A 14,168-nucleotide genomic window follows, 5' to 3' on the forward strand; every position below is an offset into this window, starting at 1 on the left:
AAGCACTTTTTGGGAAAGCTCCTTCCCGGGGGGCAGGGAAATCTTGCCCCACATGATGACCAATATATTTCCTTCCTTGCTGCTTCAGCTGCATTTGTGTATTGAGTGGACTGCACTAGAAAATGCTGTTAAACACAGTTTAATTTAAAAGCAATTAGTTCAGAGGTGGCTTTACCTACATGCCCTGAAGCTCTCCCAATATATCTGGAATCATGGAATCACTAAGGCTGGAAAAGACCTCCAAGATCATCAAGTTTAACCTTTGACCAAATCCCACCATGCCCCTAAACCACCATATTGTGAAGTGGCACATCAACAGGTTTTTTTTACTATGTTGGGTTTTTTTTCCACAGGAGACTTGAGTTTATCCTAAGCTTGACTCTGAGAGCAGGAGCTGGAGGTTATGGATGGCTTCATTCCTTCCAACTGTGTATTTAATGTGGGGAAAAATGCCAGCAAATAAAGGGTCACAAGCTTGGGACACAGGACTAAGTCTTGCCACCAGCTCAGCTGGGGACCCTTTGTGGCAGTGGCTGTCCTTGTCGGGACACTGCCCAGCTCCCCTCCATCCACAGGGCTCTGCATGGACTGAGCAGATCCAGGTTTCTCCACCCCTTTGAAGGGCTGTGGGGCCACTCCAGGAGTTGTTTGCACAAGACAATGAAAGAGGGCAACATTCTGTAGGGCTTCAGAGGGCCGGGGGGGCACAGGGCACTGATGGAGACAGACATTCCTCACCTTGCCAGTGGGTCACCATGACCACAAAACCTGCTCCTGGCTCCTCCAGATCTTCTATCTCTATATTTATTTCATATTTATTTATCTGTTATTTTTATGACTGAGCCATCCCTATTTTCTCCCCCACGCTGCAAGGCTTCAGCGCAGTGCTCAGGGGATGCTGAGGGTGACAGGGACCCGATTTACCTGCTCCAATAATCCCTGCCAGTGACTTTCCTCCTGTTTATGTACATCCCTCTTATCTCCTGGAAGGGGTTGCTGGTTAACCTCCCCCAGAGAAGGCAAACACAGCTATTGTGCAAACTGTGTTTCCTGACTTGGTGGACAAAAGATATCTTCAATTCTAGTTGCTGGGTAACATCAAATATTCCCATTTTCACCCTCAATGATCTCTTCAGGGCTCACCAGTTCACCACGGCTTCTGCTACAGGATGGAGACCTTGCAAGGGCTTGTTGGGGCAGCTTGAGGAGGCAAAAAAAGTGAGAGAGAGGTTGAAATACAGAGGGTGTAACAGGAAAGTGGTTCTGCAAGCCCTCCCTGTGAATGCGACTGTGGTAAAATAATTATGCCTGAGGGGACACTTAAAATCAATACCCTCCTTGCACCTATTAGAGGCACAAAGGCCTTGGAGAAAGAGGTAGGAAAAAGGACCTTAATGAAAATATTCGCAGCACAAACACAGGAAAGCGCTGGGCTCCCTCCTGTTTGCCCTGCATTCCCCGAGACCTGCAGTGGGCAGAACAATGGTGTGTTTCTCTGCTTGCTTCCTTCCCCTGCCCGGGCTGCTCGGATGCTCCGGGGCAGCCACAGCCGGGATTTGCCTCCCAGAGCTGCTCTGCGCAGGCAGGCGCACGGACACGGCTCGGCTCAACTCCTGGCACACATCCCCCCGTAAATCCAGCCTTGCTTCTTGCATCCGTCATTTTCTCTCCGCAAAACTGACACGCTGGAATCCCCCAGCCTTGCTCGGTGCCCACCATCCAGATGTGGCAGCACATCACACCTACACTGGCAACTGATACGGGGTTCCTTGCTCTGCCCCAAAAAGCCATGGCGGAATCTGCTGTGCTGTCACCAGACCCTGCCTTGTTTTGCTGCCGAGTGCAGCAGCAAATGCAGGAAAAGGAACATCAAACACGCTGTGACATCTCTGAGAAGGCTCCAGGGAGAGCTCAGAGCCCCTTGCAGGGCCTAAAGGGGCTCCAGGAGAGCTGGAGAGGGACTGGGACAAGGCATGGAGGGACAGGACACAAGGAATGGCTTCCCACTGCCAGAAGGCAGGGATGGATGGGATGTTGGGAAGGAATTGCTGTCTGTGAGGGTGGGCAGGCCCTGGCACAGGGTGCCCAGAGCAGCTGTGGCTGCCCCATGATCCCTGGCAGTGGCCAAGGCCATGTCTGGGTCATCAGGAGGGCTCAGGAAAGTGTTTCTCCAGCAAAGACTTCCACCTGTGAGCCTGGGAGCAGGAAAAGGGGTTTTTCTCTGCCTACAGAGGGGATGGAACTGTGCTTTTTCTTGGAGGAGGCTGGTGCTGAGTTCAAGGATTGATCTCCCCCTTCTTACTGATCCCACTCGTGTAGGAAACTGCAGCATCTCCCTCACCATCCATCCCCACCGAAGACCAGAGCAGTGACTCCTCTGAGACTTTGCCTTGATGCCCTTCTGAGCTGCCAGCCTCGTATTTCCCTGCCAGGAAACAAAAATGTCCCTTCTGGAGGAATTTTCCCTTCCATAAGCATGTAACAAAATGCTTTCAGGATGTGGCGTGAAATCCTGAAACTTGGCCCTGGTTTAGAGCTAAGCCAGGTCCTAAAGGAGCAGCTTAAAAAGGGATCACACCCAGGGAGTGTCCCCGGGGTCCAGAGGGTTTTCAGGAGGGCTTTAGAGGGGCATCCTTTGGAAGTGAAGCTGTCTGGGAATATGGGGAGGAATGAGCACAGCAGAAATCCCACCCATGCCAAAGGGAGATACCTAAAGCAGCTTTGAGCATTCAAGGCTCTCAGCATGGGACAAGGAGCTTTTAAATGTGAAACCAACCTTCCCTGTCTAAAATTGCATCTGTTTTCCCTACAGGCTGCCTGGAAATTCATGTTTAATTTCCTTCAGTGACTTTTCTTTGACATTGCATGGCCTTTAGCAGCCAGAGTGCTGCTTTCAGGGGGCAAAGATGGTCCTTCTGTTCATCTTTGCTGTCCTCACAACTGCTTGGAGTGACTGGAGAACAAATCCTTCCCCAGCCCTGCATCCTGGCAGGATCCTGTGTCGGATTCAACCAGCCAAGTCACAGAAGTATCCTGAAAATGTGCAAACTCTGGTTCTTTTCAGAAGCATTTTCCTCAGCAAATGGATGCTGTAAGGAACTGACTGGCTGGTCCTGGGAGAAGCTGCAGGATTTCTGGAACCTCATGAGTTTGAAGAGTGTTTCCTCTTGGTGCCAGAAAAAAATATTTTCCCCTTGATCTTATGAAAGGCTGAACTCTTTCTGCTGAAGTTAAAAGGAGACAATCCTTAGGCACAAAACCAAGGATGTTTAAAGTTTGGCAGAGGCACCACTCTTTGTTAAGTGCCTTCAAATACCTGCATCTGTCCTGTCCCCTCCTGTACATCCACCCCCGAGCTGGCAGGAAAACTCATCCTAAAGCTCTGCCGTAGACCTACAACCAGGCAGCAAATAAAATGCTCCCACAGGATAGATTTTCATCAGGATTTAAGGTAATCACAGCTCTCAGAGGCTTGTGATTCCGAAATGTCTGCTGTCAGCAGTGCTGCAAGGAGAAGCACTTGGCAAAGGGCTGCCAGGACCGCTGCCTGTACCTCAGCCCCGCAGCTCCTCTGCTGTGCTGCTCATCGCTTGATCAGACTCTAAATTCGGATTTTTCACCTCCAGTGTTCCCCTGCTGCTGGGCGCAGCAATATTATTTCTACTTCTCCTAGGAAAAGAGCCAGTTGCCAGTGACCTCTCAGCTTAGTCTGCCTCAGTAAAGGAGAGTCTGGCATTTGTCTTGTGCTCGCTTGTTATTTTGACAGCACATCCCTTCCTTCTGCACTGCTTGGATCAGTCTCTACTTCAGGGCTGGGCCAAAAAAGTGGAAAATGGCCAATTTGCAGAAAAAAAATTAATCCAGTGCTCTCAGCCAAGTGTTTTGTCACCTTGCACCAAGAAGGGCAAAAGATTCACAGCCAGGAGAGAGCTGAGCTTTGGCCACAGTGCTGGGCAGGCCTGGGCACCCTTCTCATCCCAAATAGCCTGTGCTGCTGCAGTGTGAGGAAAACAAGTCCTGAGCACGGAACAAAACACTCATCCTTCCCCCAAAATGCTACAGCTCAAGGACCCCACACCAGGAGAGCTTCAGTGGGGAGATCAGGTCCACCTACACACTTGGGAGTTCAGGGTCTAATGTAGGACCACGTGCAGCTGATAAAGGGAGTGGAAAAAAATGAAGTGAGTTGGAAAGGGTGGGCAAAATCAGGAGGCTGCAAAGCCCAAACCTGCACTTGACCCTTTTTATCCACCTCTATCCACCCAGGTTGCAACACAAAATATCCTTCCTACCCCAAGCTGTGCCTGCCCCATCCCTGGAAGTGTCCAGGGCCGGGCTGGATGGGGCTCGGAGCAACCTGGGATAGTGGAAGGAGGGTTGGAATGAGATGATCCTTAAGGTCCCTTCCATCCCAGTCCACTCTGTGATTCTTGGGTGCTCGCTGCCCTTTAGGGGCTCAGCATTCCCAACCCCCCTGGCACAGTGCCAAGCACTCCCCAACTTCTCCGCTATCGGGGTGCCCCCAACCTTTCCCTTGCCCCCCAAACCAGAACCCTTGGGGACACCCCAAAGCGAAGAGCTCCCACGCTTGGGCGCAGCTTCCTTCTCTCCTCCTCCTCCTCCCCTCCGTGCTCTGCTCCTCCCGCGCTGCCCGGGGCGGAGCCGCCCGGCCCAGCGCCCGCCCCGCTGCCGAGCCGAGCCGAGCCGGGCTGCGGGGACGGGGCCGCGGCCGTGCCAGCGCCGTCCCTGCGCCCTTCCCTGCCGGCCCTGGCACAGCGCTGCCGGCGGGGCCGGGTCCCCCTTGCCCGGGGCTCGGGAACCTGGCGGATTTCCCGGCGGCAGCAGGTAAAGGGAAGGGGCGGGCTGGGTGCGCTGGGGGCTTCCCGCATCCCCTCCTGCCCCCGCTCCTGGCGAGGGGTGCGCGGGGAGCCCGGGCTGCGGGGGGATGCTGAGCCGGGGGGCTGGGACAGCTCTGCCGGCTTTCACCCCCAAAAGGCGCTCCGGTGTCCAAAGCCGCGCTCCTTTGCCCCAAAAGGTGTTTCTTTTCCATGCCCAAAGGGTGTTTCTTTGCCCTGTGTGCCCCCGCTCCCCACGGGTGGCTCACCTGGCCGCGAGCATCCCAAGCGAAGTTGGGATGTGACCGGGTGCTCCCGGTGGTGGGGGATGTGGGTGGGCTCCCACCTGGGGAGAGGTCCCGGGGTACCCGCTGTGGTCTCTGAGACCCCCAGACTGTCCGGGTGTGGATCTGGACACCGCTTTTTCCCTTCAGGCCCTGCTTGTTTCACAGGTAACGCTGCATTTTGATACAAAATAATGGCATCTGCAGCGTCCCGCGGTTCCAGGGCTTCACACCGGTGTTGTCCGGAGCTGTAAAATCCTGAGGCAGCAGAATCCCAAGAGGGATTTATTTATTGTTGCTGGTCCAGCTGGAGGAGCACTCAGTGCCCATCCAGCACCCTTGAGGATGCTCAGGGATGTCCTGGATGGCTCTTGGTGACATTCCCCAGCAGCAAAGCCTCTGTTAAAGACCCCAAATTTCCAGCGAGCACGGAGCAGAGAGGGTGAAAAAAGGGGAATGTAAGAGCGTGTTACTTTGCCTTGATGCTTGGCAAAGAAACTGTTTCAAAAAAAGAGTAATTCAGGAAAAAGGGGGAAAAAAAATCTTCTCGTTGCTGTTTCATTGAAGCCCTCACCCACGTCCTGTCTGTTCCCCGCCCGGAAAACTGGGCACGGAGGAGTTGCAGTCGGCATGCGAGCTTTGCTCTGGAAAAGGGCTGCTGGAGCAATTCCTGGTGTGGAAGCTGTGAAATTTCACCCCTGGCGAGATGGAAATGGGGATTCTCCAGCCAGGAAAAACTTGGCTATGTGGAACTTGCCGTGCTTTGGGATTTTAGGGATGGGTCCTTAGAGCCACTCGGGTTAAGTGTAATCGTGTTGGCTTAAGGGTTATTTTGGGGCTGGAAAGGGATTAGGGATAGATGATAGGAATAGGCATGGCCATGCTGCATGTGAAATTTAAAAAATAATGAATTCTGGTTCTCTTTGCTGGCTCCTTGTCCCGGTGAGAAGGAGCCCATACAGATTTTTCTCCATGAGAAAGTTACGCTGTGCATGGAGAACTTAAATCCCACTGCGCCGTTTGGGTGCTGGAGTCTCCTCGGGATGCTCCAGCTGCCAGGAAATGTAGATTGCTGCTGATTAGCAAGTAGAAGTTAGAGCGGTGCTGCTTCTTAGAGAGCTTTTTTGGGGTTTGGATCACCCAGCCATGCAGGATAACAGCCTTTTCCCTTCTTTCCCTCTTATAAATTGCCAGCTTGCCCTTGGCAGGTGTGGCTGGGGAAAAACTGAGGGAAATGGATTTCCTGCCTCGCATTTTGTCTGGCATGTCCATGTTCCTCATCAGATTGCTAAGGAAAATGGTCCATTAATTCATTATCCAGCCTTTATCAACCGGAGCAGTGATGCATCCTGACTCCTTAAAGCCTGTTATGTTAACATATTCTCCTCTGCCAAGCTTGGAAGCATCTTCATGCTGATATCCCAGCAATGTGGAGCTGGAGAATATTTCTGTGTGATTTAGGAGATGCTTCTTCAGAGGCAAATATAAGCTCTGCTTTGATGGCAGAATTAATTTTAGAGTGGGTGGCTCTGTCAAGCTGTACTTTTTTACTACATGAGCGTGTTCTGCTTGTTACACTTTTCCCTGCGATGAATTTGGCGAAGCACAACTGGTGTTTGTCTTGGAAGGAAAACGAGTCCTGCTAGGTTCAATTGATTTGGTGTCAGGTTGAAGATTCAGAAACTGCTGGCTCGGAATTAATGATAAAGGGTTTCGTTTCTAGCAAGGCAACAAATTGCTTTATAACCCAGGAAGGTTATGAGGAGACAACCTTTTGTTGTACTTCTACCCATTAACTGTGTACCTAGGTGTATTTGATCTCCAGTAACTGCCTTAAAAACACCATGCCAAAATCAGTATATTTGGTGGGGTTTTTTGTTGGGTTTTTAAATGTTTTTAACGTGTGGGTTGGAGTAACTCACAGGTGCAAGTGCTGTTGTAGGTTGAGGTTAAAGATGCTGGGAGCAGGTGGCTCCTTCACCCTGATTCGTGTTAGAGGCACTTTGATGCTCACAGGTGGTGGAAGTTAGGTCTGGGTGCCCTTTAGCCAGACACACCTGGGGGGATATTGTCCTTTAACTCGCTCTGTGAGTCTTCCCGAGGGTGAAGATAAAAGGGAGTGGTTGCACCTTTGAAATACTTCTGGTGCAGCTCTGGGCTTGTGCGGGAAGGTGTGGCAGTCACTGATGTGGGGCTGGACGTGGAGGGGCACTTAGGGCTCCTCCTGAGAGCAGCTTTCCCACAGGCTTAGTGGGGTAGGAACATGCTTTCCTGGAGCCTGCGAAGCTGGTTTTAAACTCCTTTTTCTTGAGATGATGCACCCGTAGAGGTTGTGCTCCTGTCCCTGAGATGCTCTGCACCTTCACGCTGATACTCATGGAATGGTTTGGCTTGGAAGGGGCGTGAAAGCTCCTGCAGTTCCACCCTTTGAGATGAAGGGCTGGGATGTACCTGGCAGCCACGTTGCTTCATTAGGCTGCAGCAGCTGCTAATTAGGCTCCAAAAAGCTCAAGTAGGGCCATTTCACTCTCGTCCTGAACCCCCGCTAGTGCTGCTGGTGCGAGGAGGCGGTGGCTGCTGTGGGCTCTGCTGGTGCCAACTGGAGCTGCTGGAGGGTGAGTGGTGTCTCAGCTTCTCCGCTTATTGCGGGGTGTTTGCTCGGGGCGCCCCAAAATCCTCGTCCTGGGCTGGGTGTGCGGCTGAGCAGTCCCCTCTGCTCAGGAGAGGGCAGTGTCACACCGAGCTCATTCCTTATCCGTGCTGAGCAGCGCACGGAGCTGCCGCCCTCGGCCCGGAGGGTCTCGCAGGGGTTCTGCACTAGGGTGGGTTTGGGATACAGGCACCTCATCCCACTCCCTCCTTCCCAAACAACAGATTCCCGCTCCAGCTCTGCTCCAGGTGCTTAAGAGCCCTTTACAGGAACGTTCTGAGCAGGATGCTGGAAAAAGGGATTTATCAAGATAAAGACTGTTCATAGTCGTTGCTTGTGCCTGCCAGCCCCTCTATAAGCAGTGATCAGATACAGCTACTTTAATGCAGGGCTTGACTTTAAAGAAAAAAAAAATAGCTGCACATTGGTGTTTGGCTTTGCTGCTTTTTCCTCTTTAGCAAACCACTGTGTTCTCCCCACTTCCTCCAGAAGCACCCACAGATACTGGCAGGACAACTGCCTGAATATTTGGTGCAAGAGTCTGTTATTGCTCAGCAGCCTGACAAACAACAACACAAAGCTTTATTTTTTGTATGCAATTAAATATTTGTGGAAGATTTCTGCCCAGGAGTGGTTTCAAGGTACAGAGTGTTCCCTTGAAGGATGTTCAAACAAGGACCTTCTGGGGGGGCAGTTGGGAAGGTTTTTGTGCCTGTGCCTCGATGCATTCCATGTTTTCACGTACAGAATCCATTTCAGGTTGGGATTGAGCTCTGGTTTGGTTTTTTTTGCCCTCCTGCTCCTTGGGCAGGATTAGTCCTGATGACAGAAAATCACAAATGTTTCTTTTTGTGAGTATTTTGTGTGTGTGTTGATCTGGTTTTCTTTCTTTCTTTTTTTTTCCCCTGCTGGGTGAAGGGTGAACTGGGGATAGGAGAGAGGGAAATTGCACCTTTCCTGGGGTGCTGCACAAATCTGGGCACCAGCTCTGTCCCCAAGCGCCCCGTCTGTGCAGAGCCCTGCTGCTGGCTCATCTCTTCCTTGGAAAGAGCCTGGACTGGTTTTAATGTAGTTCCTTAGTCATGACAAACCTGAATCCTGCTGCCCTCTCTGCACTGTGTCCTCTGTGTCGGAGCTACGCTTTCCATGAGGAGCTTGGGGTCCAGGCTGTTGGATCCCAGAGGGCTTGGAGGTGATGGGCTGTTAAGTTTATTCTCTTCTTGTCTGCAAGTGTTCAGAAGGATCTGTTTCACTTTCAGAGTTACCACGTGGCGCTGTGCCAAAGCAGCTTTTTATCTCCTATTCTCCCCCTTAGATACCAGCTTGCCTTCAATTTCTGTTTATTTATTTATTTAAAGTCCTGCTGCTTCTCTTAAAATGCTGCTGCAACTTGTAAAATCTCTTCATAAATGTCTCGCCCCTGTGTTTTGCTTCCCTTTCCCTCCTCGCTGAGGTGAAATGAAACTTGTCCCTCCCCCAGCCCGAGGTGAAATGCACAGAGCAGAAATATTCTGGTCCTTGGCTGTTTTTAGCTGTGCTGAGTTTCAGGCTCACGTTTGCCCAGGGAAAACAGCTCGCATCTGACTGAAATAGTCCAAGGTGAAACTCAGAGTTTCCTCTAATAGATATTTTTGGGTGTAGCCTTTAAAAAAATGTATTGGACTTGTTGTACCCTTCAGCACCCACGTGTTCTCCTGAGCCACTCTAGGAGATAATATTTGGGCCACTTAGCTTGTATTGATGAATCTCTTGAGCTGACAGTCACCTAATCATAAATCAAGTCTAAAAGTAAGTCAGTGTGCAGCAGAATTGCAGCAAAACAAATAAAATACATTAACATTTTTGAGTTGGAGCTGGCCCCAGCCTGTGGTGAGCAGTTGGGAATTGGCACCTGAAGGTGACAGGGGATGCTTGGGGTGTTCCACACGGTTCTTGGGAAGCAGAGCTAATCCTAAGCAGGGCACTTAAGAGCTTGGAGAGGATTGGGCTTGCTGTCCTGTGAAACAGCCCTGGACCTTGCCAGGAGGGAGGGACCTGGCATGGCCCTTGGGAGGTGTCCCTGTGTGCGACCCCATCTGAACCCCGTGTGCTGACTGCAGAGCTCCTGTCTGAGTAAAACGCTGGGGAATGGGGATCAACTGGGATCTATATCCCAGGTCATGCCTCAGGTCCCCTTGCTGTGCCCAGTGCTTCCCCACTGTGCTGCCAAGGGGCAGGATGGGGCTGGGGGCTGCCCAGGTTATGGCTTAGACCCAGTCCCTGGGACGGATGGAGAGGGCTTAGGTTTGTTTGCAGGGATTTACCACTGTGCTGAGGTCACTCTGTGATATTTGGGTGGATTTTGGGGGGTGTGTTGTCTGGATTTGCTTTTATTTTTTTGCCAAGAGGTAATTAATGCTTTCCTTGGGATTAAAATACTTCCGGTATGTCTCAGCTGTTGGTGTAGGAAAGAGTCACCCAACCCCTTGACCTTTCTGAGAGGAGAAAAGGCTCTTTTGGAGAAGGTGGGAAGCATGTATTCAAATCCAGTCTCTCTCTTCCCGACTACTTTGAGCAACTTGGGCTAGTGGAAAGTGTCCCTGCCCTTGGAAAAAGACAATTTTTAAGGCCTGCAACACCTTCCAACCCAGACCTTTCTGTGATGATTCTGTCGTTCTCCTTTGTTGCATGAAGCAGCCCCATAAAGGAATTCCTCAAGGCTGTCATGTAGGTGATGTTTTGTAGGCAGTTTCCTGATCCAGCAGTGATTGTTTGCAGGTGTTGTGGGAATTTTGGTATCAATCTGCCTACTAATTATTCAGGAACCTTGTCGGTGAGACTTTAAGCTGCCAGTCAATCCTGTTGCAGTTTAAAACCCAGCAAAGAGGCAGCTCATGTGTCCTGGTCTGGGTGTCCAGGCATGATTTGCTCCGGTTCTCTCAAGCTTTTTGAGTTGTGATTTCTCCATTCATGGCTGTGGATGGTTGACCTTAGAGACCTGCACAGTAAAGTGCCTGAACAGTCCTCGTGATGTGTGGTTTTGGGGTATTCAGGAGCCCTGGAACTCATCAAGCCAAGAGGTGGGGTGAGACCTTCTCAAGCACCTATTTTTAGATGTGTTCCTGTTCACATGCAAATTACGTTCATCAACGAGGATTGCTCTGCACTTGGGACACGGGATTTGTAATCCCTGTTTTGCAGCTCTTAGATATCAAAATGCCTGCCAAAAATACAGATATTGCTGTGTCCCTTTTCCCTGTGCCCTGGAGCTGGGGACTGGGAGCTCCCACACCACTTGCTGTGCTGCATTTGATGCTTTGTGAATACAGAGTGGTGGCAGGCTCTTATTTTCAGGGTGATTTACCCTCCCTGCATGGGCTTTGGCATCAGCTGGTGGTGTCTGACAGCTTGCAGGATCATCTCCTGCTCCTGCCTGGAACCTGGAGGCAGGATCTGCTTTCAGAATGAAGCAGCTCAACCCCTCTTTAGCTGTGAGTTAATCACCCAAACGCAGAGTGCTTGCAGTCCTCATTAAAAGTCTGATTTAAAGTGCAAGGTTGACAGCTCGGCTGGAGATACTTTCCCTTATCACAGCTGTTTCCCAATCCGTCTCCTCTGCGTAGGGACGTGTTTGTTTTTGGGTTTTTTTGGTTTGGATCCCCAGGCTCCTGCTCTGGGAGAGCCGCACATTAAAGGAATGCGGTGTAAGACAGCTGGAGATGTTCAAATGTTGATGTGGTGGGAATAGGCGTGCTCTGGTGTGTCTGATGCTGGCAGGGACAGACCTCTGTGCCTCACAAGGTCACTCAGCTGCGTGGCCGTGCGTTCCCGAAACACAAACCCTGCCAGGGCTCCTGGGACAGTTTTGCTTTGCCAAGAGAAATAAAGCTGCTTGCGGGATTAGAGGGATGGAGCTGCTGTCCCTGACAGCGCAGCCAGGAGCAGTGTGGGAGGGGATTGTCTTTCCCTGGCTTTGTACCTGGGCAGGTTTTGGCTCCGGTCCGAGGGGTTAACGTGGAGCTCAAACCTTGCCCTGTGCTTTGCTGAGCCTCAGGAGCTGCGCAGAATCATTCCACAGTGGTTCCGTGAAGGGAATCTCTGCCTTGATGATGCTGGTGCCCTGTCCCCGTGTCACCTGGAGCAGGGGGATCACTCCCTTTGGATGGTCCCTGCTGGTGAGAGGTGTGAGGAGAAAGCTTGGCTTGTTAGCAGCAGGATTGGATTTGACCTGAAAACTGAGGCTCCTGCTGGGCTGGAAAGCCCTCCTGGAGTTGATGTGCTTGATGTGATGAGCACCCCAGTGTTACAGTGGGAATGTGGTTGGTTGGGCAGGAGGGAAGCCTGGAGGTTTGTTGGGAAGCTCTAACCTGGACTCCAGACTTTTAGAGCTGCCCTTTAGTGAGCAGTTACAGATCCACATCTAACAGCATAATAAGCTTAAATTTGGGAGTCCTCTATATTTTTGAAAGGGTCAGCTCACTCTGTTAAACCCCTTCTGTCTTGAGAGTCCTTAAATCCAAATTTCTGAGGTAATTGGTTATATTGAGCCATACTGGACCTGTGAGGAAATCACTTTGCTCTCTTGGCTTCTTCTCTCCCAGCTCAGGGGAAATAATGGCTTTTTCCCTATCTCCCTGAACTTTGCAGCTCATCTGCAGTGTTCCCCGGAGGGACAGAGCTGAAGGACTGGCTTGAAGTTTGCTCTGCTCCTCTCCTGGTGCAGTTTGGGGCTGGATATCGGGCTGTGGGGGGAACACAGGGTGAGGAACAGGGAGCCCTCGCGGTCATGAGCTGGGGCAGATGAGGCCAAAGGAGTCAAACCCCCATGTGTCAGCTCCAGTTTCTGCACCTTCCCAGGCATTACGTGCCTCTCCTTATCTCTGCTGATACTTGCACTGCTGATAAGAGAGGGTCTGTAACAAGTGCGCTCTGCCACAGATAAAACCTGCAGTGCGCAAGAGCTGTTCCCGCTCGGGCTTATCAGCACTGTTCAACGAGGATATCAGCAGGGCTTCAGGGATGAGGCTGCCCTGGGTCCCTTAGCATAGAACATCCGAGCAGGAATTGTGCTGGGACTGCTGCTGCTCTGTAAGTCCCTCTCCAATGTGCTTTTCTTTTTTTTTTTTTTTTTTTAAATTTAAATTTTGGGATCAAGGTTTGTGAACTGGTTGAGTGTCTGAAATGCAGCTGCCTGGTTGTTGGGTGCTCTGTGTGTGGGTAATGAGGTGGTGGCTGCTCTCAGCATGGCCTGAACAGGCTGGAGGCGTTCAGTTTCCAAAAAGAGGTGCACGTGTGGCACTTGGGGACATGGTTTGGTGCTGGACCCGGCAGAGTCAGGTTACTGGTTGGACTCGAAGATCTTAGAGGTGTTTTCCAAACTTGATGATGCTGTGAGTTAAATTTAGGGATTCTTGCATCTCCCCAGGCTGCTCTTTGTTTGGAGAAAGAAATCCTGGAGGTTTTGTGCAGCTGTTGAACAGCGGTGCAGGGAGCACAGCTTTCCTGCATCATCCTGGTGCTCCTTCAGGGCTCTGACCTCTGTAAGGATGGGAAAACGTTGGGTCGAAGCTGGCAAAGGGTAAAGTGGTGGAGAATTGCTTCATCTTGGATACCTCCCGGGATCCAGGGGCAACCACAGCTTCTCTGAGCACCCTGTGCCAGGGCCTGCCCACCCTCCCAGAGAACAATTCGTTCCCAATATCCCATCCATCCCTGCCCTCTGGAAGTAGGAAGCCATTCCCTGTGTCCTGTCCCTCCAGGCCTTGTCCCCAGTCCCTCTGCAGCTCTCCTGGAGCCCCTTTAGGCTCTGGAAGGTGCTGGATGGGCAGGGAGAAGGTTTGTTTGAACCCACTGATGGTGTGGCAGGAGATGGAGGAAGGAGTGAGCTGGGAATTGCCAGGAGTGGTCCCTGCTGTAGCACTGTGGCTGAGATGTGCCTGCCCTCTCAAAGCCACGCTCCAGGCTTTAGGGTGCCTGAGCCAGGCTTAATCCGAGCAAAGTCAGCCCTGGCTGTGCTGCAGGTGGCCAGAACTGTTGGAGGAGATGGCTTTGGACAAAAGTGGGAGCAAGTGCTGGTAGCTGTTCCCTGCCGCTGTGCCCAAGGTCAGCCTGACCGTGGAGCTCCCGAATCGTTCGCAATTTTTCCAGCTAACAGTTGCTGCTGCTCAGCTGTGTGAGCAGCTAATGGGGTTTATCAGCCTCCAGTGCTTCTGACTGGGCTTTGTCAGAGCAACCTAATCCCAGAGTGCCAGAGCTAAAATAAGTGGGAATAGCAGTTCCTGGGGCTATTCAATTCCAGTGCCTCGTGTGGCAAAGCTATCTGATTTGTGCCAGACTTGCTAGGCTGATTGTTGTGTCTGAGTTGACTCTAAAGCTGGGGAAAAAGAGCATCCTTGGTGCCTCTTAGAGCTCCAACCCCTC

General features: G+C 51.5%; 1 protein-coding gene across 2 annotated transcripts in view; it reads left to right on the top strand.

The window, feature by feature from the left end:
* The first annotated feature begins 4,692 nt into the window (after positions 1-4,692).
* The window catches only part of GDPD5 (glycerophosphodiester phosphodiesterase domain containing 5), a 106,329-nt gene continuing 96,853 nt past the window's right edge, over positions 4,693-14,168 (top strand). The window contains exon 1 of one of the 2 annotated variants that reach the window (XM_048293791.1): positions 4,693-4,845. The gene's annotated coding sequence lies outside the window, so the exon portion shown is untranslated. The remainder of the gene's footprint in view (positions 4,846-14,168) is intronic. The other variant, XM_048293789.1, reaches the window with a different exon arrangement.

Source organism: Corvus hawaiiensis, chromosome 2 (assembly GCF_020740725.1).
Source record: "Corvus hawaiiensis isolate bCorHaw1 chromosome 2, bCorHaw1.pri.cur, whole genome shotgun sequence".
NCBI lineage: Eukaryota > Metazoa > Chordata > Aves > Passeriformes > Corvidae > Corvus > Corvus hawaiiensis.